Genomic DNA, 27,669 nt, shown 5'->3' on the forward strand with positions numbered 1-27,669 from the left:
GATCAAAATCCCCTCCCAGGTGATTACGAAGTGATCTGTGGCTTAGTTACCACCCCCTTAGAGTTCAGATTTGAAAAACTGGTACTCCTTTTCTTTTTGCGAATACAGACTAACACGGCTGTTACTCTGAAACCTGGTTTTCCACGGGCAGCAGACATCTCTTTATCCAAGGCTGCTCCATTTGAATGGACAATCATCAACGTTTATCAACCCTCTGGTGTCTGGGTGTGAGGTATTCTACATCATCTAAAGATGTATAGCAGCAGCCCCACTCCCTCTGTACCAGCCGCAACGCATATGCCTAAATGGCAAGGCTGAGTCCTTAATAATTATCTATTTCAGCTGGTGAATGTTGTGAAGTTTGGCTTCTGGACCCAACAATCAAGGAACTAAGCAGCTCAAAAGCACACAGAGTGGGAGTCACAAAGGTATTTGGTCACCTAAAATGTAATAATTACTATACAGTATTTCATATTAATAATATGTAGATGGTAACAATAATTATTAAGCAATGGTAAAATTAGGGTTGCTAAAGTTAGACCATATTTAAAATGTACTAAGTTTTCTAGGCTGTTATGGAGGAACTGTTCCATGTGCCTAGCTGAATAAACAAGCAACGACTGAGAATGCTTCTAAATTAAAGCTCACCTAATTGATTGCACTTCTGATGGGAGAGAGAGAAGAATTAGTTGGTATGCTCACTACCAAGCAGACCCAACTATTGCAACTGTGACAGGAGATAAAATAAGCTGTCTTTTCCAGTAAAATAATGAGGAGTTCTGAACACTGGTATTTCCCTGTAGTGAGAAGGAAGTGACAGCAATGAATACACCAGCGACAGACACTGCCTGTCTTATTTTCAGATTTAAAATTCTGCCATACACGTACTGTGCACAATGTTGGCTTGATCAAAACACCACAACGTTGTTATGTCAGAGGGAGTCCCAGATCTCATGTGAGGAGAATCTTTTCCTTGTACAGGCTTCACAGCATTAAAACAGATAAACAGATTGTCTTTTTATTAACTGTTGTCTTGGGTCTCTGTGGGAAGTCAACATCAAAAAGGAGAAAAATCACCTTCGGATCAGCATACGACCATAAATCCATACAAAACTGCAAAAAAGAACAATTTGTTATCTATTTCATGCCATAATGCTGCTGAAACAGATGGAAATCAGAATTGCTAATGCTATAGTCCTCTGATGCGGTAAAGGCAGGTTAACATTGGCTCTACTTAAAAGGCTTCCTCTGCCGATACAAACAAAACAGTTCCCAGGCTTTAACCAGTCTCAATTGTTTGGCTAATCTGAACTTCTGGCTGAATTTCCAGCTATGTAAATTTAGGCAGCCAGATCCATGGAATACCTTCCCTCTTCTGGTCAATGGATAGTCCATCCCTTTAAAGGTAATATTTGTAGAAGATTTTATTTTCTTTTTGTGCACCTTAAATTATGATAGACATTAGGGGCTGGATCCTGGACCCCAGCCTTTTTCTGTTTGTGCTGCTCTAAAGAGCTGCCCTAATAGATTTGAGTACTTAAGTAGCTCAGCCAGAGGAAAAAGGCCCATTACAGGATTGGGTGGGTTAGGTTCTGTGGCCTATGACGTACAGGAGATCAGACTACATGATCCTGATGGTCCCTTCTGGCCTTAAAGTCCATGAGAACTGGGGAGTCTACTGATGTAAGGGGCACTCTCAGGTAGGGTAAAGATGTGCTGCCCTGCAGGCATAGGGAGAGTTTCTAAATGTGGCCAGGCTGTGGAGAAGATGAACTGTATGGTGTTCCAGTATCCTCTGGCCAGATCCCTTTAGGATCACTCTAGCCAAAATGATTTAGAATAGTGCCCTCCTGAGCCTCCTGCATGCCATGAAACAGCTGATTGGGAGGTGCGGGGCGGGAGTGGGAGGCGCTCATAGGCAGGGCTGCCGGTGTGTGGAAGGCGCTGAGAGCGGTGGGGGAGCTGATGTGGGGCTGCTGACTTATTACTGTAGCTCTCTGGCAATGTACATTGGTAAATTCTGGCTCCTTCTCAGGCTCAGGTTGGCCACCCCTGGGCTAGGGTATCATCTCTTAGCACTCATTGCCAAATTACCCTGTGTGATTTGGAAGAAGGTAGGACACAGTCTGACCCACTCTTCAAACCATTTCCTGTCAGACAGGAGAGGGTAGGAGCTATGGAAAACACAGACAATTATCAGGAGAAATACTGTGAGGCGTGAGTTACTTGACTATTTAAAAATAAATGCCTCTATTTCTTGTTACAGCTCTAGAGATTACTCCAAGGCTAGGAAGCTCCATCCCCATTTCTAACTGAATGCAATGGTTTGTGTCCAACCTAATTTTTGGGTTGGTTGTTTTTGTTTTGTCTCAGGACTTAACATTTTTCTCTCCCTCTGATCTTGTGCAAAGGAAAGTTCCCATTGAGTTGAGGGGGTGGTTTGGCTGTGTTAAGACTGAGTGACAACTGGTATCCTGTCTCCCTGCCTGACTATATGAGTAACTCCCAATCAAATCAATGGGAGCTCCTCAAATCTGACAGGAGGTATAAGACCCCCATGGTTGGGCCCAGTCTCTTTGGTTTGTGCCATGTTTTGTTCCTCCGTCTCCTGTTCTCAGCCCCAGCTGAGCTGTATTATATGCAGCACTGTTATAGCACAGCACTGCTATCCTTTTAGAAATGTTTCCCGTCTCATCTTTATGGGAAAGATTAAATAACATTAGACAAAGTGAAGCTGTACAGTTACAATTTAGAAAAAACACAATTGTCAGGGAGTTACCAATGTGCATACTGATATGCAAGAGAGATTAAGAACGATGCAGGATTTCAAAATGTTGGCATAGGGAATTTCTTAACATAACCTCAATGTCAGGTCTTAAACACTGATGTACCAGTAATCTGCCACAGCAAAGTCCCCCCTCCTCCATCCCAGATGGCAGTCCTCTTATATATCTCATCTATTTCTAACACCCCCCACTCAGTGTAGTATTTAGGAAGTGCTACACAACTAAGCGGCATATGTCCAGAGTTGGATTTCACTGGTCCCTGAATGTGGACACTATGTCTTATTCATCAAGATCTGTTTAATTAAAAGTATGGTGATACAATCCAGGAAAAATAACTGATTTAATGTGGGAATCTCACGTTAATTGGGACAGTGTTTTCCACCGCAGTTTTGTTTTTCAGAATGTGCTGTAAAGGGAACGTTCTCCCTGGTATAGCAGAACGGCACACGGTCCTCAGTGCCACTGGTGGCCTGTGCTTGTGCTGTGCAGGGCTGCGCACAGAGCAGCTGTACAGGCCTAGGTAAGTGGTCTTCGCACCACCCCTAGACAGGAGGGAGGGAAGGGGATAGGCTAGGATAGGGAGCACAGGATTTGGATGCACCAGGATCCAGTGACCATGACACCACACAAGCAGCTGAAGTAGCAGCTGCAAGGAGGGCTCTGTGCCACACTGCTGCACTCTGATCCCTGAAGTGAGGGTGAATTTCACCTTCTCGCCTTGTGCCCACATAGAGCCCATTACTTGGGTTTTCAATTGACTCGACAATACAGTTTTGTTTATAACAGCATCTTAGTCCCTAAGAGATATGTAAATCACACTCTTCTATTACTACATACCTCATCGTTGTCTGTCATTAATTTATTTTTCAATAAACCTGCAGATGCACATGCCTTTATACAATGGGTAAAATGTGCCACCCAAATAACAGACTCATCTCAGTCATACCTGTGTAAATTGACATTTGTGGAATTACACCAGGTTTACACTGGTGTAAATGAGATCAGAATTTGGCCCCAAGTTCTTTCTCCCACAGGACTCACAATGCCAGCTTCACTGATACACTGACAATTTGTACTACTCTGGCAATGCAAAGCAGCCATAAACCCCAGTTAACTGGCTAGTTAAACCAGCTTTATGGCTGCTTTGTGTCTGGAGTGGTGCAAACTGCAAAGTAGCTATAGAGCATGCTGGTGCATCTAGCCTATAATCTAAAGTCCCACAGCTATAGAATACAATTGAAAACACACAGAGCGGGGGCTGTGACCTTTATAACCAGAACTTTTCTCTTGTTTGATTATTTGGGATCTATAACTGGAACATTTCTTATATTTTCTTATTTGGGCTCTCTATTGAGTTTTGTGGTTGTGAGATTGTATACTGTTTTCTTTCCGTGTATCCTTTCCATAGCAGGAGGGATTTATTCGCAGCACACAGCTGTGAGGGAGAGACCAGTGTGCATAATGATGTGCGGGAGAGATTGAGAAAGATGTAGATTTTCGAAATATGGGCACAGGGAATTTGTTAACAGGACCCCATAAACTGTGATATGCTTTTTAGCAGCACAGCACAGAACAACATTTCCCCACAATAAGGAAGTCCTTTCCCTCCACCATGTCAGTGGATAGTTGTGGTGATGTCATGGGCTTGAAAGGAGTTAATAGTAGGGTGACCAGATGTCCCAATTTTATAGGGACAGTCCTGATTTTTTGGGGCTTTGTCTTATATAAGTGCCTATTACCCCCCCACCCCCGTCCCGATTTTTCACACTTGCTGTCTGGTCACCCCAGTTAATAGGCAATCAATTATGGCACAGGTGTAATAGATGGACCTAATTAGTTGCTTCTTAGCCAGAGGGGTGGGACTGGGAGACATCAGCGGATAATGTAATGGACACCTGGTGCCCATAAAAGGGGGAGAGACTTCAGTCTGGAAGGACAAACTCCTGTGAAAGACCTGAACAAGAGTCTACATGAGAGCAGAGACTTCAGTAAGAGTGGTTCTGAGGGACCAGTGCTCATTGTTGTAACTGAGAAGAAGATCCTGGAGTAGTGGAGGAAGGAGATTCCCATTTTAGAATGAGAAGTGGTACTACCAATCCCCTCTGCTTAAATTCAGGAACACAGACGCAATTGGTAGTATTGCTAGAGCTAGTGTGAACTTTTTCAATGTGCTTATTGTATGTATCTAACCTTTCTAGTGTTTCTAATAATTTAGTGCCATATTCAAAATTAGAAGGCATATGTCAGAATATGGCCCTAGATCTCCTTTCTACATGGACTTCAAACTGCCTTCTCAGTTTGGATTAGTTGTGGAAAAGAATATTTCTCATGGGGGAAAAAAATTGCTATCCTACTATTCTGTGGGGAAAGATGTGTTTAAAGATAGGAATCTGTCACTGCACTTTAATAGTGACAAGACCGTGTCCTTCTAATCTCTTGTAGTAGTTAGTCTGCATCCAAAGTTCCTTGTCCCTGTTTATCATAACTGCCATAACAGATTGCAGAGAGTCAGTCAGTGAAACAGCTTGTCTCTTACCGAGCTTTAAAAATGAACTCCAGAACCTTGAAATGGATCCAGGATCAGACAGCATGCTAGCCTAGTGCAGGGAACTCTATTGTGATCAATTAGCCTAATTCATCAGCTGATCACAGCATGTTGTACTAGCTGTTACTTTCACATGGCTTTCATGGTCAGCCAGAAGTAGAGCATGTGTAATAATCTAATATGGGGAGGAGAAAAGGAATATTTCCAAGCTGAAATGACTGGATGTATGGGGGAAAAAAGAGGATGAACTACTTCAGCACAATCTACCCTTGCTACTTGTTCTATTCTGGTGCTATTGTTTCAGATGTGCAGCAACCTGGAGGCTACACCTACCTGTGACATTAGTGTGAATGTATTAGGAAGGAGACAACACAAGAAGCATATTCCAGCTCTCCACATTCCTAGATGGAAAAATTAACATTAATCCTCTCAAAAAGGAAGGAGAGCAAGATGTGTCAGACAGCTCTGGAACACTGAAAGCTGACCCCCTAAAACAGGAGTCTGCATGCTCACTACCATATATAGATATTAAAAGAGGGACCTATTGGGGAAATTCTGGTACTGACTAAGTGAAATTGTAAGCAGAATGGCCACACTCTTTGTTGGGAGTGGAATATTACATTTGCCTGTTCAAGTTTGAAGGGGGTGGAGAATAATTTCATAGCTGGGAAAAAAATCCTGCTTGTGACTACTAGACTTGGGGTTGGGGTGGAAATGGCAAAGAACAATTCAAATTAAAAATGACAATTTTGCCAAGATCACTAGCTGCAGGGCTATCAACAGTGCAAATTTAAGTAGCCCTCACGCTTTATACAATAGTAGAAATAATATGTGGTAGAGAATAGCTCAGCTCTGTAGCTTTCACAGAACTACAATCATGTCTGCCAGAGATGTATAGCTGAACCAGCCACAGAATCAGACTCAATATGTTTGACTTGCACTTTGGACAGCAGTATCCCCCTTCTTCAATTCTTTGACCCCTTTTAAATATGCACCTCCTCTCCCACCCAAAGGCAGGGATTTATGAATGAGTAGTGTATGATCTTTCCCTGAAGTCACACCAATAGGCTGAGGCCAAATGTGTGAGTACTCCCATTGAAACAATTCATATGCTGAAAGTTAGAATTGGGGCCTAAGCACAATCTGAAAGAATCAGCTGCTCATAGGGGTGAAGGCTTGCTGGGCCATCCTCCAAGTCCAGGAAGGGCTAATACACACCAAGGTCTCTGTCAGGCCCTTCCCTCAGGGCACGGTTTTAATTCATATAAAACACTTGCAGAGTATCACAGCACAGAAGTGTTTCCTCTCACAAGGCTGTAGGGGCCCAGAAGCCTTTCACTGTACACTTTTCTCCAGTCACAGGAGCCAACCTCCTTCCAACAGCTCTCCTTCCAAATAAGCTCTCTCAGCCCTTTATATGCATCATCTGTCCCCTTCCCAGCAGGGTCTGATATTGAACAGGCTGGATTGGCTAGGATTCTGGCCCTTAGAGCAGACTACCCTGTTACAAGGGCAAATGCATTTTTCAGACTTATGTTTCTCATTCATTCTTGCTTTTCTCCAGAGCAAATTATTATTGTTCTGTTGTACAGTTTGAGAAATTTGGCTTTTTCCCACCCTTCATATTTTCTTTAAAGCCAGGACTTTTTAATGATGATTATAAGGATTTCTTATTAGTGGTGCTGATGTTTCATGTAAAGTATCATTAAATTCTATTCTAAACATACCAAGATCAAACTGTGTAGTTCCCTCCTATGCTACTCCAATGATATTATCTGAAGAGGAAATAATCACTCAGCCTTTTCTGTATGGGATGCACTTCTGGCACAATTTCAATGGTAACTAGAGTTTTATTTTATTTTTAAACTTTAACAAGCAGTTAGACACATAGTCCATTATTGATGCTACAAAGATTTATTCACAGTGCTCTTGTGTGTGTGGTTTCTGAGTCAGTCCAGCTTGCAGATATGTGAGCTGAATTAAGTTTCCTCAGACGATTCTGTCTGGTTGGCAGTATACAAAGGTGCAGAGAGGCACATGTTTTAAATGTTATTTCCTCCAAATGTAACATACTAGCTGTGACATAAATTGGTTTACTTTTAAGACTCTTTTATTGTATTGAGTGCCACAGAGAGCACAGCTAAAGGATGAGTATTCAAGTGAGATGAGCGGGGACTTCAATGCATAACTCATTCTTCGTTTTAAAGGGAATTATATGACTGAATTTTTTTGCCTTGTGTTGCATACTTACCTCTCAGTAACTGCTATTGAGAAATGCTCTTCTCATAACCTGGGTAAAGCAAGGATAATGCTATGTTCAGAGTATCTAGATCCTCTCTTGCTGGAGCTGTTTCTGATCTATACTAACACTGTTTCTTAGAGCATTTACGGTTTACAGATGTACTTAAAGTTGTGTCCAAAACTTTACCTGGAGGAATCATGGTCATTCCTTTGGTCCAAAGTTTATATATATATTAGGGCTGTCGATTAATCACAGTTAACTCACTTGATTAACTCAAAAAAATTAACTGTGATTAAAAAACTTAATTACAATTAATCTCACTGTTAAACAATAGAATACCAATTGAAATTTATTAAATATTTTTGGATGTTTTTCTACATTTTCAAATATATTGATTTCTATTACAACACAGAATACAAAGTGTACAGTGCTCACTTTATATTATTATTGTTATTACAAATATTTGCACTGTAAAAATGATAACCAAAGAAATAGTATTTTTCAGTTCACCTCATACAAGTACTGTAGCGCAATCGCTTTATTGTGAAAGTGTAACTTACAAATGTAGATTTTTTTTGTTACATAACTGCACTCAAAAACAAAACAATGTAAAACTGTAGAGCCTACAAGTCCACTCAGTCCTACTTCTTGTTCAGCCAACTGCTAAGACAAACAAGTTTGTTTACATTTATGGGAGATACTGCTGCCTGCTTCTTATTTACAATGTTACCTGAAAGTGAGAACAGGCATTCGCACGGCACTTTTATAGCCAGCGTTGCAAGATATTTACGTGCCAGATATGCTAAACATTCATATTCCCGTTCATGCTTTGGCCACCATTCCAGAGGACATGCTTCCATCCTGATGATGCTCATTAAAAAAATAATGCATTAATTAAATTTGTGACTGAACGCCTTCGGGGAGAATTGTATGTCTCCTGTTCTGTTTTACCCACATTCTGCCATATATTTCATGTTATAGCAGTCTCTGATGATGACCCAGCACATATTCATTTGAAGAACACTTTCATAGCAGATTTGACAAAACGCAAAGAAAGTAAGAATGTGAGATTTCTAAGGATAGACACAGCACAGTTTAGGAATCTGAAGTGCCTTTCAAAATCTGAGAGGGAAGAGGTGTGGAGTATGCTTTCAGATGTCTTAAGAGAGCAACACTCTGGTACGGAAACTACAGAATCCGAACCACCAAAAAAGAAAATCAACCTTCTGCTGGTGGCATCTGACTCAGATGATGAAAATGAACATGCGTTGGTCTGCTCTGCTTTGAATTGTTATCGAGCAGAACCTGTCATCAACATGGACACGTCTTCTGGAGTAGTGGTTGAAGCATAAAGGGACATATGAATCTTTAGCACATCTAGAACATAAATATCTTGCATCGCCGGCTAAAACAGTGCCATGCGAATGCCTGTTCTCACTTTCAGGTGACGTAAACAAGACGTGGGCAGCATTATCTCCTGCAAATTGTAACCAAGCTTGTTTGAGTGATTGGCTGAAGTAGGACTGAGTGGACTTGTAGGTTCTAAAGTTTTACATTGTTTTGTTTTTGAGTGCAGTTATGTAACAAAAAAAATTCTATATTTGTAAGTTACACTTTCACAATAAAGAGATTGCACTTCCTGTAAGTATGGCCTGCATTTCTTGTTCGAGCTAGCTAGATTAAAGGTTGCTTGGAAATGTCTATACATGCTGCCGTCACACCTCTGACTACAGTGTAAGATGTACCCTAAGTCTCTCAATGCCTTAATTCCTCATCTGTAAAATAAGGATATTAACACCTCCCAACCTCACAGAGGTGTTATGAAGATAAATATATTAAAGATTGTGAGGTGTTCAGATACAGTAATAAGTGACAAACATAGAGGATAGGCACAGTTTGTTTGTTTGTTTTTGCGGGGGTGGGTTCTGAGGGTTTCTAAAAATACCTATTCTGTCATAGGGACAAATTCTGTCCTGATATACATTCAGAACTGCCATTAACTTCTATGACTATTGAGAGTCTTGATAGAAAAAGAGCACTGCTCATACTAACTTTGATGCAAATTATTCACATTTAAAATAAACCAAATTTGGGGGTGGGGGAAGCAAACTCAGTTGCATAGCCTAGTTTTTTTCAGAGGTGATGAGCACCTGCTTGCAGGACTGGTCCTCCAATCCTTGCCGCACAGCTGGAGTTCCTATGTGTGGATTCATCAAACTTACGAAGGGAGTAATGTGACTCCTGACTGTTGTCTCTGAACGTGAAACTTTTCTATTGCAGCTGTTTTGATGGACAGCATATCTGGGTGGCTGAACTATTCATCTGTTAAGTTGCCTTCTTTGGAGGTGAGTTATTTGGATTAGATATTATACACCCTAGCAATACTTCTCATTTTTTAAAATGCCTGCCTCTTGTTTTAGATTTCCATGATCATTCTAAGAACACGGTGCAGTTCTTGCTACTCTTGTTCAATCCTTTTCACTTCATGCTGCCATTTCTTGCAAATTGCAAACAAATGGAGTTGTTCTAAATATGGCATTATTCAATTTCACTCACCACTTCTCAGTCTGGAGACACAGCAAAGTTCTTTTTTTCTTTTCCCTAGTTACTGCTATCTTGCCCTGTGATTCCCTTTCCGTTCTGAAAAGTCTTGACCATTCTGCAGTTCTTTCTGTCTTTATCATCTCTACATAAATAGGAATGCTCGAGATCCAAATGTGCTAACCCTGTTGCATATGCAAGTAATGCTACACCCAATTAGATACTGTTCCTATCACAAATAATCTTTTTAACCAGTTTTTTATTCACTGCCATGCACTACCCTGGAGCTTTGTAGCTTATAGCTTAAGTAGAAAGCTGTCATTGTTTCCACTGGGATTTGCAGTATTACATGCAAGAAGACTAATCACACTCGAGGTGGCCCACAAGTTATAGGAATAAGGATTTGTTTTGCAGGTTTTAAAGGAGCTGTGCACTTTAACGCACCCTGCTATGGGGATGAGCATAGGGATGCTAAATGCAAGGAGGAATTGGATAAAAATCCCTGCAGAAAATGAGGGGAGCAAAATGTTTTGTCATCTTTAACAAAAATCAACATCTGTTTGTTACACTTGTATGTGCCAGACAATTGAGGTTTTCTAAAAGCTGTTTGCAGAAAACTCTGGATTGGGTGAAAGACACACAAGAAAAATGCCAAGCTAATCTCCTCTTCTCCTTTATTGTGGCACCAATAGCAAAGTAACAAGTCAATTGTACAACTCTACAGTATTCTATAGTAATGTTCCACACACTGCAATATACAGTGTAAAATCAATTGGCTGCAAACAGGCAGACCTTCGGGAGTGATGGAAGTCTGTGGGACTCCATGTGGGCACAAAGGCCTGCTCAGGTGGAACCAAGTGCAAGACTGTGGCTGTGACAATGTGAAGGTGCTGCAGCCAGTAAAGAGTTAAACAGCTCCCTGCCTGTGTCACTGCTGCTGGGGCAGCACATATAAGAAAGAGGAAACCAGCAGCATCTGCTTTCCTGGGGTAGCTGAAGCAGGGAAAGCTGCTGGGGATTACTTCTAACTAGCATTTTCAACTGAGTTGTTTGTATTGTGTGACCCAGTGAACAGTAAACAAATCCCTAAGAAAGGGACTTTAAAAGGACTTTGGCATGGAGATGGATTCCCTTCCCTAGCTGGTGAAACAGCCACCAGTTTGCAGGGCTCTTAGCCTCCAATATGTGGCAGAGTAAATACTCACTCAAAAAGCCCAGTAAGCACCAGCTGGCTGGGAGCAGGATTTGTCAGCAGGAGCAGCTTTTTCCTTCAAATAGAAATGTTTCTTTGCTTCACAGATTAACAAACAGTCTTCAGATGTATGTTTTAAGAAAGGCTCTGACTAGCAAAAGGATGGTTGCTCACTGTACCAGATGAGAAAGAGAGGGGCAGCCTAGGAGAGAGAATTGGCTAGGCATAAGAAATGGGTTAAGCGAAGGCACTGAGGGGGGTCATGTTGGAAGAAATGAGACCTGAATTGTAAGCAGGAAAAACAATGTTACTCAGTGATTAGGGCCACTACTGTGGAATATTTGAACTTGTTAATAGGGGGATAATGGCACACTGGGGTACATTCTCAGTACCTTTGTCTCCAACTCTGATATGCACCCACCCACCCACACACACATTGTTCACAGTTGTATTGGCTCCTAGGTACTATCCCTTTCTTCCCCCAGGACCCACCTGAGCCCTCTCAGTACATACAGGGTCCATGCTGGGTGAAAGGGAAGTAACTGGGAAGGCTGAGGTGATGTTTGAGAGGGTGGACGTTGTCCCCTATCTAGTCTCACTGAATTTATTTGAAAAAAGGTACATAAGAATGGCCATACTGGATCAGACCAAAGGTCCATCTAGCCCAGTATCCTGTCTTCCAACAGTGGCCAGTCCCAGGTGCCCCAGAGGGAATGAACAGTGAAAGGTAATACAGTAGAGCACTAAGATATATTACCTTTTACACACACACACTGGAGTGCTGAGGCCTGCTGTGACCAGCAGGGTGTCCAATGTGGCTGCACTGCTAGGGAGTTGGATGAGGGGAGGGCTACCAGCGTCTAGAGCTGGTGTGGAGGCACACGGACCCAGATCCTCAAAGGTATTTGAGCACCTAAATAACTTTGAGGATCTGAGCCATGATCTCTCTGCAGATGGCTCTTGCCCCACCTGAATCCAGGGGTGCTGGGACAATTTGTATAGTGGGGGTGCTGAGAGCCATTGAACCAAACTGTAGACACTGTATATAATGGAAACCATTTCAAGTCAGGGGGTGCGGCAGCACTCCCAGCACCCTTTGTTCCAGCACCTATGTCTGAATCCCCCAGGATCTGCTAGGTTTGTGGGCAGAAATCAAACTCTTTTCTGTAGACAACCTATACCTTCCCCCCAGGAGATGATGTGGATGAGTCTCCCTGAGGAAACCCTGGTTTCCTCCCTAAAAGTCCCTTCCATGGCTTTTAACACTGAAGCTGATTATCTCATCTGTTAGGTAAGTGCAACAAAATACCGTACTCAGGTTTGTTTCTGCAATTTCGGTGGAGGTGCAAAACTAGGAGCAGAAATTTTTCCCACAAAAGGGAGTCTACCCTTCATTTTAAGGTGTTTATACATTCCATACAGGTCTCACCATGCACCTATCATATCATTAATTATAATGTCCCATGGCCAACAAAAATATCCTCCTTGGGGAAGAGCAAAACAATGCTGAAAGGTCAATGGAAGTAACAGCATGAATTAAAATGGCAGGCAATAAGACTGGCTAGAGTATCAACAAGATACCCCACACCCTCAAACAAAAATCACAGGGTGCTAGATCAAAGAATGCACCCAAAGGATAAATGAGCTCAGGGGAGTCTCTGGCCAACTGACAATTATAGGAAATATTGTGGCTACAAGTGCCTGCAGCTTATTGATAATAGTGGGAGGGCCCTGCTCCAAGATTTCAGTTAAGGAATCCCCAATACAACTTATGGATAGTGAAAAGGATATTTCCTACCAGTGCACTGTTGGTTTTGGGGGATTTGCATAAGGATTTCTCACGAGCCATAGGAGACCATGAAAACAAATGTAGTTAAAATTAGCAGTCCAAATCTTCCCCATATAATGCACCATTCCATCAAGGTTTTGGGGGTTAGGATGTAATAGTTTATTGTATGTTGAGGATTTGGAGTCGTAATTTTAACATTTGTTTTCATGGTCTCCTATGGCATGTGCGAAATCCTTATGCTTGACAATCTGTCCCACCTTGTGTTTAGCTCAGACACTCTGATTACTTTCTCCAGATCTAAAGAAGAGCTCTGCAGCTTGAAAGCTTGTCCCTTCTGCCAACAGAAGTTGAGCCAGTACAAGATATTACGTTATCTACCTTGTCTCTTTCATTTTCTACGGAAATGTTTCAATTTTTTTTTTATCAAGTTGACTCCACATGAGTTAAATCCCAGAAGTTACCATATGATTATGATACATTACAAGATACCATGGCATTTCACAGAGTAGCTCCAGTCTACTCAGGGAAGTGACTTTGTCACATCTCATATCATGTGTGATATCATGAGGAAAATCAGCAGCTAGCTTATACCACTATTGCGTGTTTCTTTTGTGCTCTAGTTCTGTAAAAGGATAAATTGCCAGCATTACGGAGTCTTCACAGCTGGTAATAGCTTTTTAAAGATTTGTGGAGGAGTGAAGGAATGTTGCATCATATTTGTAGACTTTCCTTCTGATGCATGTGCTTCAATGTCCAGTAGCCAAACTAAAACCATATTTGTACATGAGCTTGTTTCCATTTTGGTCTTACATGTGCAATGTAGAGACCCAACCCTGCCATTTACAAGGCATGGGCAGACTGGGACTCTCTACAGACAATGTTTCTCAAATATGGCCACCATGGCCACAAGCGGCTACCAGGGCTTTTCTTGTGACCACAGCCTCCTGGGTGGTGATTGGGGTGTGTGTGTGCAAAGTAGCAGTCCCTCCCCCTCCCTGGTGCTCCTGGATGCCCCACCTTGGTGTTGGTTGCTGGAGCTGCCAGCAGGGGTTGGGCCCTGCTGCCTTCTGGAGACACCTGGGGCACGACACTGGAGGAACAGGCAGCTGGTGAGTTCCTCACCTTCCCAGGGGTGGTGGGACTCAGGCTTTGGGCTTCAGCCCAAGGCTCCAGCCACATGGCTTCAGGCTCTGTCCCTGGGCCCCATCCTCTGGCTGCAGGGCTTTGGGCTCTGACCATGAGGTTTCAGACTCCAGTCCCCTGCTGCTTTCCCCACCCACTCCCATCACCCCTGGCCCCTGCTGCCTCCCCCAACACTCCATCCAGACGCTGACTCCGTGGGTGCTCTGGGGCTGGAACACCCATGGAGAAAAATTGGTGGGTGCTCTGCAGCCACCGGCAGTTCCCAACCCTGCTCCGCCCCCCTGTTCCAGCTCACCTCTGCTCCGCCTCCGCCTCCTCCATGAGCATGCTGCATGCCTGCTTTTGCCCCTCCCTCCCAGCACTTGCGCTGCAAAACAGCTGTTCCGCGCAGCGGGGAGGAGGGGGAACACGGCTCACTCGGGGAAGAGGCAGGGCTGGGGTGGGGATTTGGGGAAGGGGTCCAATAGGGGCAGGGAGGGGGCGGAGTTGGGGCGGGGACTTTGGGGAAGGGGTTGAATGGGGGTGGGGCAGGGGTGGAGAAAGGGTGGAGTCAGGGTGGGGCCAGAGGTGGCAGGGCGCAAGCACCTCCCGGAGCTGGGGAAAGTTGGCACCTATGCATCCAGGGCTTAATTTGTCCCCAGGCTTGCCAGGGCTGAATAAATCTTCTATGAAAAGTGATACTTGTATGTTTGTTAATATCACTTTTCACAAAAAACTTACTAGCTAGCAATAAATAAATTACAATAATTTGGACGTGTAGATATCCATATTTATTTGGTTTTCCTAAAGCTAATTAAGTATTTTAGGAAAAATGTGAGAGTGGCCACCAGCAAGAGTTGGTGACCTCACTCTAAGGCCACCAAAAAAATTGTCCTGCGAACCCCAGTGCTAGTCTGCCCATGCATTGTAGGTTGCAGGGTTGGGGCCTAATTTTATGCTAAACATTCTAGCATACAATCTGGTGGCTACATCAAGTAAAAACCTCTAATTCCCACTTCTGAACTTCCATCTGTAAGTCCCTTTATTTTCAGCTAGACAAATCCATTTACAACTGCAGTCTTGCCTGGGCAGAAACATATGACATCCCCTGAACAGTTACACAAATCCTAATTGTGTAATGGAAGTATGCCGTATCAACAGGTACATCCATTAGGAATACACATCTCCTATGAATAGACAACATTGGTTCATATCGTCTCCAGTTTTCAATACTACAAATAGAACAGTGAAGTTTTAAGTCATGCAAACAGGAGTTGTTGCAGATATTCCACTTGAGAATGCAAATAAACTAATTATTTATGCAGCAGGAAAATGCTAGCATAAAGTATTTTGAAAGCCAGATATGTCAGTAAGACTTTAAAATTCATTACAAATCATGAAAAAAACTATATCTATACAAAAGAACCTCAGAGTCATGAACACCAGAGTTACGAACTGACCAGTCAACCACACCCCTCATTTGGAACTGGAAGTATACAATCAGGCAGCAGCAGAGACCAAAAAAAGCAAATACAGTACAGTACTATGTTAAGCGTAAACTACTAAAAAAAAGGGAAAGCGGCACTTTTCTTCTACATAGTAAAGTTTCAAAGCTGTATTATGTCAATGTTCAGTTGTAAACTTTTGAAAGAACAACCATAACATTTTGCTCAGAGTTATGAACATTTCAGAGTTATGAACAACCTCCATTCTCGAGGTGTTCACAACTCTGAGGTTCTACTATATAATATTTAGCTATACCTTCGTATATAGTGCATGTACTATATCTGATAATAGCATTCCATTCAAGCATATCTTAAAAGGATGTAGGCAGAATAAAAAATTCCTTTGATATAATGAAGCATTTTATCTTAATATAGTAACCCACTGTGATAGACCTGAAAGTTTTATAATCTTAATCAGAAATATGCACGGGTGTAATGTTTCAACACACACATTAATGAAGATATCACCGGAATAAAATAAGCAGTAGAACTGGTTGAATGCTATTCACAAATAGTTTGACATGGTTCTGCGTATCCGTTGTCAGATACATTAGTGAATGAAGTTTCTCTTAATATTCCATCATGGATTTATGCAGCTGAACAATGTTCAGAACTCCACATAGCTCAAATTCATCAAATACATTATTTGTGATTTTCCCCATGAACTGGCAAATAATTTGTACACTTCTGCTGTTCAAACAGGTCTTTGAACTGGTGCCAGATTATTTTTCTTGTTGAATTTACCAACTTTGTGACTCACAAAGAAACTGTTTTCCCATACAACAGAAGGTTGAAAATTGGACAGATTTTCTTTAGCAGAAGAAAAATGATGTTGCTACCATAATTTTGCTGGGTTTGTGGATGTAATAAATACCCAGGTTAGCTGTATGCTTACACTCCCAAAGAAATGAAATAGAGACATTCACCATAAACAGAAACACATTTCTAAAATCCATGTTAATATCACTTTGTCTGGTTTTTTTTTGTTCCAATACCATCCTTGTCTGGTATGATTTGTAGAGACTGTAGACCTCTTCAGCATGCCTTGCTAGCCATAGATCCCATTATGTGTTTAATAATTGACTATTCCATAGACCATTCATGCATTTTTGTCTGGAACTAATTCGCCTTTACATCAGCCTGAATGTACAGTCAATTACAGATGTGATCTCACAAGTGCTGCAAGGGCCACATTTGTTATTCAGTCCAGGTCTGTTAAAAGTTATATCCATGCCAGGCGCAGCTTGGAAAATATCCTAACACACGTAAACTACTATACTGAAACAATGATTTATTAAAGTAGATGGTTCATCAGAATACACCTCGAACCTTTATTGAGAAAGTTGTACCTCACATTATGCTCTTCAAATCAGCTAGTGAATTATCCAGGGCTATACATCACAGATTAACATGACAAATAAACTACTTGCAACTGTAAACTGAAGCAAACTTTGCAGTAAACTTTATGTTATTCATACATATTAATCTCTCTGTAGCAGAAAAGTACAGGAAAGTTTCCATTGTCTTATGTAGACCTGTTGTCCCACTTTTATTGATCAAAATTTATGAATTGTGGAGGTGCTGCAAACTCAGCAAAAAATGGTGCACAATAAAGAGGTCACTTACAAGTATATGATGATTTGTCTCATAACAGAACACCATGTTTGCAACTTTTTTATACACTGATCCAAAGCTCACTGAAATCAATGGAAGGACTTCAGTAGGCTTTGGATTACACCCTAAATGAGTACTATTTACTTGTTTAGATCACAGTCTTAATCAATTTAATGGGAGTGTTGTCGGATTCAGGAATGTAGGATGACAGGCACATCTAATGGATTTTTCACCCAATTAATTTTATTGACAAAGGGACAAAAAGATCTATTCCTCCCTCAAGAAAACTTGTCCTTAAATTGTAGTTAGGCATGGAGATCAAACTAATCTTTCACCCTAGAGGTTGTTTCTCCAACATAAAGTTGAAGTGCACTAGCAGAACAATGTGGGAAGTTTGCACTAACATGGCATATACTCTGTTCTGTGGCTAAATAGAAGACTTATAGAATCATAGAAATGCAGGGCTAGAAGGGACCTTGAGAGGTTATCTAGTCCAGCCCTCTGTGCTGAGATAGGACCAAGTATACCTAGACTATTCCCGCTACGTGTTTGCCCAATCCATTTCTAAAAACGTCCAGTGATGGGGATTCCACAACATCCCTGGAAGACCATTACAGTGCTAAATTATCCTTAGTTAAAAAAAAGGTTTTTTCCTGACATCTAACCTAAGACTCCCCTGCTTCAGCTTAAGACAACTATTTCTTATTTCAGTAGACATGGAAAACAATTAATCATCATCCTCTTTATAACAGTCCTTAACATATTTGAAGGTTATGTTATCAGGTCTTTCCCTCAGTCATCTTTTCTCAAGACTAAACAAGCATTGTTTTTTTAATCTTTCCTCATAGATCAGGTTTTCTAAATCTTTTGTTGTTTTTGTTGCTCTCCGCTGGACTCTCTCCAATTTGTCCACATCATCCCTAAAGCGTGGCATGCAGAATTGGACAAAGTACTCCAGCTCAGACCTCACCAGTGCTGAATACAGCAGGACAACTATCTCCCATGTCTTACATATGACACTTCTCTTCATCCACAACAGAATATTAGCCTTTTTAGCAACTGCATTACATTGTGGGCTCATATGAATTTGTGATCCACTATAACCCTCAGATCCTTTTCAGCAGTATTATTGCCTAGCCAGTTATTCCCCATTTTGTAGTTGTGCATTTGATTTTTTTAAAGTGAAAGATTTTGCATTTGTGTTCATTGATTTCAGATCAATTCTCCAATTTATCAAGGAGATTTTGAATTCTAATTATCTCGTCCAAAGTGCTAGCAATCCCACCCAACTTTGTGTCATCTGAAAATTTTATAAGTATACTCTGCACTCTATTACCCAAGTCCATAATGAAATATGGAATTGTCCCAGACCCAGGACAGACCCCTGATGGACCTCACTAGATACATCCCCCGCATTGATAACTACTCTGAGTATGGTCTTTCAACCAGTTTTGCACCCATTTTATATAATTTCATCTAGACCACATTTCCCTTCCCAATACCTTTTATGAGCACTAAAATTCACTGAAAATGTTTAATGTGTGTTTGCCATACTAGATTAGGCTAATGATCCATCAAAGACCAGTATTACCTTCAGCGATGGCCAATATTTGATGCGGCTGAGTGAAGCAAAATCCCCACACAAAACTGAGTTAACTGTAAAATAGTGCATTGTATAATGAGAGGAAATTCTTTCCTGACCCCTGCAGACAATCACTTATGCCCTGATTATCTTTCTCTTGTCTTAAAAACACCAGAAATATCCACAAATTATCCATCCTTCTTAAAAAATAAATCCATGCACGCTACTTGGCTTAACAACATCCTCGGGCACTGAATCCTATAAACCAGAGGTGGGCAAACTACGGCCCGCGGGCCACATCCAGCATGCGGGACCATCCTGCCTGGCCCTTGAGCTCCCAGCCGGGGAGGCTAGGCCCCGGCCCCTCCCCTCCTGTCCCCCCTCCCCCCCAGTCAAGCCGCTGCGCCTGCAGCACGACTGGTTCCGGCCAGGCTGCGCAGCTGTGAGCTCCTGCTGCTCTGAGCAGCATGGTAAGGGGGCGGGGAGCAGCGGGGTTGGATAAGGGACAGGGGGTCCCAGGAGACAGTCAAGGGACAGGGAGTAGGGGCAGTTGGATGGGGCGGAGGTTCTGGGGGGCAGTCAGGGGACAGGGAACGGGGGGCTTGGATAGGCATGGGAGTCCTGGGGAGCCTGTCAGGGGGCGGGAGTGTGGATAGGGGGCGGGACAGTCAGGGGACAGGGAGCAGAGGGGGTTGGAGAGGGGGTGGGGTCATGGGGGGGTGGTTAGGGGCGGGAGGTTCCAGGAGAGGGCGGTCAGAGGACAAGGAGCAGGGGCAGGTTGGATGGGGCGGGAGTTCTGAGGGGGGCAGTCATGGGGCAGGAAGTGGGAGGGGGCAGATAAGGGGCAGAGGCCAGGCTGTTTGGGGAGGCACACACAGCCTTCCCTACCCAGCCCTCCATACAGTTTTGCAACCCTGATGTGGCTCTCAAACCAAAATGTTTGCCCACCCCTGCTATAAACTGTAGGACGTTGTACTTTTTGTCATCTTTTTTATTGCAAGTTAACTAGTCTCTAATTTCATTGTCACCTGTCATTCTCATATTACCAAGGAGGAGCTCCGTGAGCTCGAGTCAGCTGGCATGAGCCAGCCATGGGTGACTAATTACAGTGTAGACATACCCAAGTGACCCTGTGCAAGTTGCTTCATGTACCTTAGATTCTCAATCTGTAAATTAGGAATAATACTTATCCAACTTGGTAGAGCACTTTGAGATTTATAAATTGTATATTATTCTTTGGACCCATTCATTCTCAGCTATATCTGTCTTAAGGTCAGAGGACACAAGTATCCTGTTTGTTTTTAGCTGCTATTGTATAAGGATCAGCTGTCTTCTCTAAGCCATCTGTCAAGATTTCTTGTCATTCTCCTCATGTTATTCCTACATATTCAGAGCCCATCAGTGTATGCAAGAAGTTTAAATTCTTTTTGCCAGAATGCCTCACCTCTCATCCAAGATAATTTTCCCATGTGTCCATTCTGCCTATTTTCCCAATCCGTCATTCTTAAGAGTACTATTCCTTGCATAAACATCCATCTAGACTTTCCTCAATAGTTTTTCCTAATCCAAACCATTTGATATCATCCTATCATCATCATCACCAATCACTAGCAACCTGCTATCTACTTCCTTAAATTCCTGTGTGAATTATGTTGTATGGTTTTTTTGGGGTTCTGTATAGCAGATGGTGTTAGAGCAGGGGTGGGCAAACTACGGCCCACAGGCCCGATCCAGCTTGTCAGGGCTTTGGATCCGGCCTGTGGGATTGCTATGCCCGTGGTGCCGCGGGCCCTGTGCTGTTCCCGGAAGCGAACAGCACCGCGTCCCTGTGGTCCCTGGAGAAGGAGGGGCAGAGGGCTCCACATGCTGCCCTCGCCTGTGGGTACCTCCCCCGAAGCTCCCATTGGCTGTGGTTTCCCATTCCCTGCCAATGGGAGCTGCGGGGGGCTGTGCCTGCAGGCGAGGGCAGCACGCAGAGGCCTCTGCCCCTCCTCCCCCAGGGGCTGCAGGGACATGGTGCCGGCCACTTCCAGGAACATTGCGGGGCCAGAGCAGGCAGGCAGAGAGCCTGCTCTGGCCCCGGTGTGTGCCACTGCCACCCCGGAGTCACTTCAAGCAAGCGGCACTGGGCCGGAGCTCACACCCCAAACCCCTCCTGCACCCCAACTCCCTGCCCTGAGCCCCCTGCCAAACCCCTCCGACACCCCAGCCCCCTGCCACACCCTGCACCCCTCCTGAACCCCAACCCCTTGCCCTGAGCCCCCTACCACACTCCACACCCCCTCCTGCAGCGCAACCCCCTTCCCTGAGCCCTAACCTCCTGTCCTGAGCCCCCTCCTGCACTCTGCACCCCTCCTTGCACCCCAACCGCCTGCCCTGAGCCCCCTCCCGCACCCCTCCTGCACCCCAGCTCCCTGCCCTGAGCTCTCTCCCGCACTCTTCCCTGCACCCCTGCCCTGAGCTCCCTCCTGCACCCTAACCCCTGTCCTGAGCCCCTTCCTGCACACTGCATCCCCTCCCACACCTTGCACTCCCTCCTGCACCCCAATCCCCTTCCCCAGCCCTACATTCATAGCCTGCATGCAATTTCCCCATCCAGATGTGGCCCTTGAGCCAAAAAGTTTGCCCACCCCTGTGTTAGAGAGTTGTCAATTGTCCTTGTTGATGTATTCATCATGATTGAGGACTAAAATAGTGCACTTTTTGTTTGCTGGTTTGATCACTATCTGGTGGATGAAGTTCAGGGACTGAATAGCTGTGCTCTTGACAGTGGAAAAATTTTGGTGGATGTGATATCTGTAAGGATTTCAGCCTTTTTTTAAAAATCCTGAAGCAATCAATGTAATGATCAATTTGTAGGTTAGTCCACCATGGGGTATCCAGTCAGATGATTCTTTTTCTCTTATGACTGTCAGTGGGGATGTGGTAGTGTGGATAGACTCATCTTTGTTGTGAAAGAATTCTTTGAGGCGGAGTCAGCTCATTACAACAATCTAACCCACTAACCTTGCTTTGTCGTCTGATTTTTGAGGTGCTAACTGCCCTTCACCTTGAATAGTCTTTTGCAACATATAGAATCATATAGGACTGGAAGGGACCTTGAGAGTCCAGTAGTCCAGTCCCCGGCACACGAGACAGGGCTACGTGTTATCTAGACCATCCCTGACAGGTCTTTGTCTAACCTGCCCTTAAAAATCTCCAATGACAGAGATTCCACAACCTCGCTACACAATTTATTCCAGTGCTTAACTACCCTGACAGTAAGGAAGTTTTTCCTAATGTCTAACCTAAACTGTTCTTGCTGCAATTTAAGCCCATTGCTTCTTGTCCTATCCTCAGAGGTTAAGGAGAACAATTTTTCTCCCTTCTCCTTGTAACAACCTTTTATGTGCTTGAAAACTGTTATCATGTCCCCTCTCAGTCTTCTTTTCTCCAGACTAAACAAACCCAATGTTTTCAATCTTCCCTCATAGGTCATGTTTTCTAGACCTTAAATCATTTTTGTTGCTCTTCTCAAGACTTTTGCCAATTTGTCCACATCTTTCCTGAAATGTGGCGCCCAGAACTGGACACAATACTCCAGTTGAGGCCTAATCAGCGTGGGATAGAGTGGAAGAATTACATCACGTGTTCTGCTTACAACACTCCTGCTAATACAGTGGTTCCCAAACTTTTCGGCATCACTCCCCCTTTTTAATTTTCAAGAAACCCTCATGCCCCCCACCTTCTTGTCCCCTAACCGCCCCCTCCTGGGACCCCCTGCCCCTCTGAGACCCCACCCCCTATCCAACGCCCCCTGCTCCCTGTCTCGTGACTGCCCCGACCCCTATCCACACCCCCACCCCCTGAGAAGCCCCCCGGGACTCCCACGCCTATCCATCCCCCCTTCTCCCTCTCTCCTGACCACCATCCCAGAACCTCTGCCCCATCCAACCACTCCCTGTCCCCTGACTCCCCCCCCCGGGACCTCCTGACCCTTATCCAACCCCTCTACCCCACGCTCCCTGCCCCTTTACCAAGCCACTCAGAGCAGCAGGACTGGCTTATTGGAAAGCCTGGGAGGTGAGCGGGCGCAAGCCGCACTGCCCGTGCGGCTTGCGTGGCTGCAGGGGAGGGTGGGCAGGAGGGGAGGGGCTGAGGGCTAGCCTCCCCAGCTTGGAGCTCAAGGGCTAGGCAGCCTAGCACCCCCCTTGGAATTTCTTCACACACCCCCGAGGGGGCAATGTGCTAATACATCCCAGAATGATTTTGCTTTTTTTGCAACTATGTTACACTGTTGACTCATATTTAGCCACTGTGACACCTAGATCCCTTTCCGCAGTGCTCCTTCCTAGGCAATCATTTCCCATTTGTATGTGTGCAACTGATTGTTCCTTCCTCAGAGGAGTACTTTGCATTTGTCTTCATTGAATTTCTTCCTATTTACCTCAGACCATTTATCCGGTTTGTCCAGGTCATTTTGAATTATAATCCTATCCTCCAAAGCACTTGCAATCCCTCCTATCTTGGTATCATCCACAAACTTTGTAAGTGTACTCTATGCCATTATCTAAATCATTGATGAAGATATTGAGCAGAACTGGACCGAGAACTGATCCCTGTGGAACCCCCACTTGTTATGCCCTTCCAGCATGACTGTGAACCATTGATGACTACTCTCTGGGAACAGTTTTCCAACCACTTATGCACTCACCTTAAAGTAGCTTCACTAGGTTGTATTTCCCTAGTTTGTTTATGAGAAAGTCATGCAAGACAGTATCAAAAGCTTTAATAAGGTCAAGTTATACCACATATACTGCTTCCCCCCATTCACAAGGCTTGTTACTCTGTCAAAGAAAGCTATTAGCTTAGTTTGACACAATTTGTTCTTGACAAATCCATGCTGACTGTTACTTATCACCTTTTTATCTTTTAGGTGGTTGCAAACTGATTGCTTAATTATTTGCTCCATTATCTTTCTGGTACTGAAGTTAAGATGACTGGTCCGTAATTCCGCGGCTTGTCCTTATTCCACTTTTTATAGATTGGCACTATATTTGCCCTTTTTCAGTCCTCTGGACTCATACCTGTCTTCCATGACTTTTAGAAGATAATCGCTAATGGCTCAGATATGTTCTCAGTCAGCTCCTTGAATATTCTAGGATGTATTTAATTACGCCCTGGTGTCTTGAAGACATCTAATTTGTCTAAGTAATTTTTAACTTGTTATTTCCCTATTTTAGCCTCTGATCCTCCCCATTTTCACTGGCATTCACTACATTAGATGTCCAATCGCTACTTAACTTTTTGGTGAAAACTGAAACAAAAGTACCATTTAGCTCTTCTACCATTTCCACATTTTCTGTTTATGTTTTTCCTCCCCCTCGTTGAGTAATGGGCCTACCCTGTCCTTGATCTTCTTCTTGCTACTTATGTATATGTAGAACGTTTTCTTGTTACCCTTTATGTCTCTTGCTACTTTAATCTTGTTTTGTGCCTTGTTAACTCCTTATCTGTTCCACCTTGGTGTTGAGCTGTGACACTGAGTACCTTTCTCAGACTTAAAGAACTCTATCTGTATAAACTCAAAATCTTTTCTCTTTCATTAACAGAAGTTAATCCAATAAAAGAATTTACTTCACCCACCTTGTCCTTTATTCCTATTGGCAGTGTGGGGCTTTACGGCATACCTAAAACCTCCCTATCTTCCTTCTTTTGTACTACTCCCTGCTCAGTCCACAACGTGTAGCTAGAATATAGCCGAGCTCTACTCAAGGGAGCATTCCCCGTCTCCACCTCTGGCTAAGTGAGAGAAGTAGAGAGTTCTCTGAGCATAGGGAAATCAGAAGAGGTTGACTGGAGAGGACACTCCTGATTCAAACGCTCGTTGGCAGACTTGCCCTAATATTAGTCTCTCTCCAGAAATTCAGTAAGACACTTTGCTTCTTGTCCTTTAACCAGTTTTTAATCCACAGCAAGACTTTCCTCCTTACCATTTGATTATTTATTCTACTTCAGTGTTTCATATTTTGCACGTGTATAGCACTCCTTATCCTGAAAGAGCAGAGCAGAGTACTTTACAAATACCTGTAAGTGTAGCCTCAACTTGGGTGGACGGAAGCACCCACGAGTCATTGGATTGCATAAATGTCTATCAAAGGAAAGCATGTCAAACTCCATCTCTGAGCATGTGCTTTTTAATGCTGATATAGAATTGACCAGGTTTCTGGTTTAAAGGTTTTTCGAAAGTATCTGCATGCAGTTAAGGGAGTTCCATGAATGGAACTCATTTGAAAAACCATAGTAATGACAACTTTGGTGTCTTTGCCAAATTCTAACATGGGCTTATCTAAAGACACCCTGTGCTTTCAGTTGGAGGAGGGATTCTTCAGCTCTCATACTCCACCTACCATGCACAGCAGCTATGTTCTGTTAAGCAGCTGCTGTATATCACCCAACTGTGGCTGCTGCAGTTCACCAATCAGCAGAGTAATTCCTATACATATGTTTCAGCTTTGGAAGGGATTTAAGGTTTTGTCAAAGGCAAAATACTGGCTCAGCTTTAAGAACAAAGTTGCTATCAGAGCCTCCATTATTTTGTAAACCTGTTGGGGAAATTCTGGAGGAAAGACAAGATTTTAAATAGAAATCATTACATTTTTTCAAATAATTACAACAGATAAGAAAAGCCTGACTTTCATTTCCAAAGCCCTGCTGGCTTTCCACAATGCATATCCTAGTGTTCTACTATTTTATTCTTTGTTGAAGGATTCTCAGTGAGGTTTTCTGGTCTATAATTTGTGGGATCTTCCTGGACTACTTTAGTAAAAAAGACAGGACATTAACAATTTTCCAATCTTCAGTGACATCTGATTCAATTTAAAGAGGTGGAACCTAATCCAAAACCCAATTCATGGAAGACAATGGAAAGTTTCCCATTGGTTTCAGACAGGCCCTTACTATACTTCTTCATTTGGTATCTCTGCTCTTTCACATTCACAAAGATTGCACACCCTGAGCACTATAGTTAGGTTGACCTACCCTCCCCTGTCGAAAGGCAGCTAGGTGGACAGAAGGATTCCCCAGTCAACCTAGCTACTGCCTCTTGGAGAGGTGATATAGCCCATGTCCACACTATAGCGGCACAGCTGTGGCCACACAGCTGGATTGCTTGTAGCACAAACGTTTGCTATAGTGATGGAAGAGGTTTCTCCATTACTGTAGTAAATCCAGCTCCTCAGGAAGAATTCCTCCATTGACCTAGCAGTGCCTATACCAGGGTTTAGGTCAGCCTAACAGTGTGTTTCAGGGGTGTGAATTTTTCACAACCCTTAGCAACATAGCTAGGTCGACCTAAGTTTTAGGTATACACCAGGCCTTAGCCAAATACAGTGTGGGTCTGATGATTTACTGGACTTAATGGTTGCTGAACAGGAAACTTCATTTATTTATGTGTATATCATTGCAACTCCTGATCTGCTGTACTTTCACACCTACTCTGGTAGGTAGTGTTTTCATTTTGACTGTGATCTTATTATACATGGATGGTTCAAATATTGTATGTTAAGACCTTAATTATGCAGATTGCTTTCTCTTCAGTGTAAACTATATTTATTTATAATGTAGCAATGTGTTTTTCTTCTCTTTTCAAATAATTCTGTTTTAGCTTTCACTGCACTTGAAGTTTATCTGTGGGGAAACCAAAAAAAGAGAAATCTTTTTGAATTTAAGACTTTAGGGAGATAATTAAATGAAAATTGCAGGTTCTGCATTAGCTAGAAAATTTTAGACATTTCATTGTGTGAGTGAAGCTTTTTTTCTTTTTTCAAGTGGATACTTCATCTTTCAAAGGGCTAATTACAGTGTTGACTACCCAATGTACTGTATGGTAAGCTTTCATTTTTTCATTAACAATGGCAAACAACAAAATTGTGTCAGAGCTGCAGAACTATTGCAGTTGTTGATGGCTCTTAAGTAGTGAAAGTAAAGCAACAATTACTCACTCATCAGTTATTTTATTCTCTCTGTAATTGACTTTTGTTTTTCTGCAAGCACTGTTATTTACCATCCATTGCCAAAGTGAAAGTGCACTTTGAAACTGTGGGGGAAGGGAAGATCACTACTGGACATAAAGACTGTGAATCCCAAGAGGAAAACTGTCTATCTGCTAAAAGAGAAAAATGAGGTTATATCATAGGTTTCAATCATATTCAGCTAGTCTGGTTTGCAGTGGTAACTAGCAATGACAGTTGCACAAAATGTTATGGCTCTTCTCAAACAAAAATTCTTGATATTGCAATGAGGACATGAAAAAGCCCTAATTCTGCTTTTTTCAATTCATATAAAATATTCTTCTTTCCAGGGTTCTATTTCACTGTTGATCTCTGCATGAGGAACAGGCTGCAGATAAGCTAGTCACAAATGTCAGATTTTGAATTACCTATGTATGGACAAGTCAATTAGTGAGTGGCAATAAGTCATCAGATGCAATTGCAGGGAATATGCAGTCTGGTCTTCCCTTTCTCAAGAGGCTCTTATCTTCTCATCTATTGCAGCTATAACTTGAAACTCTGCTGCAGTTGCCATCTGGCATATAAGCATGGATCTGGGCCTAAATGCAAACCAATAAAGATGGATGAAAGACTTTATGCTTTGTGTAAGTTCTTGTGTATTAAATGATGTTAAAACCAGCGATTCAAGGGTTCTATGCACAGGTGTTCCATCACATCATTTTAAAGTTTGTCTAAAACAGTTTAAGACATTCTCTAGCCA

The 27,669-nt window shown here is 43.0% G+C and overlaps 1 long non-coding RNA gene across 1 annotated transcript; it reads left to right on the forward strand.

The window, feature by feature from the left end:
* The first annotated feature begins 367 nt into the window (after positions 1-367).
* On the forward strand, positions 368-27,541 carry LOC122461653. The gene is made up of 4 exons (XR_006283735.1): positions 368-428; positions 9,854-9,918; positions 26,728-26,785; positions 27,260-27,541. It is a non-coding gene; the product is annotated as an uncharacterized LOC122461653 (long non-coding RNA).
* Positions 27,542-27,669: the final 128 nt, after the last annotated feature.

The sequence above is a fragment of the Chelonia mydas genome, chromosome 9, assembly GCF_015237465.2.
Source record: "Chelonia mydas isolate rCheMyd1 chromosome 9, rCheMyd1.pri.v2, whole genome shotgun sequence".
NCBI lineage: Eukaryota > Metazoa > Chordata > Testudines > Cheloniidae > Chelonia > Chelonia mydas.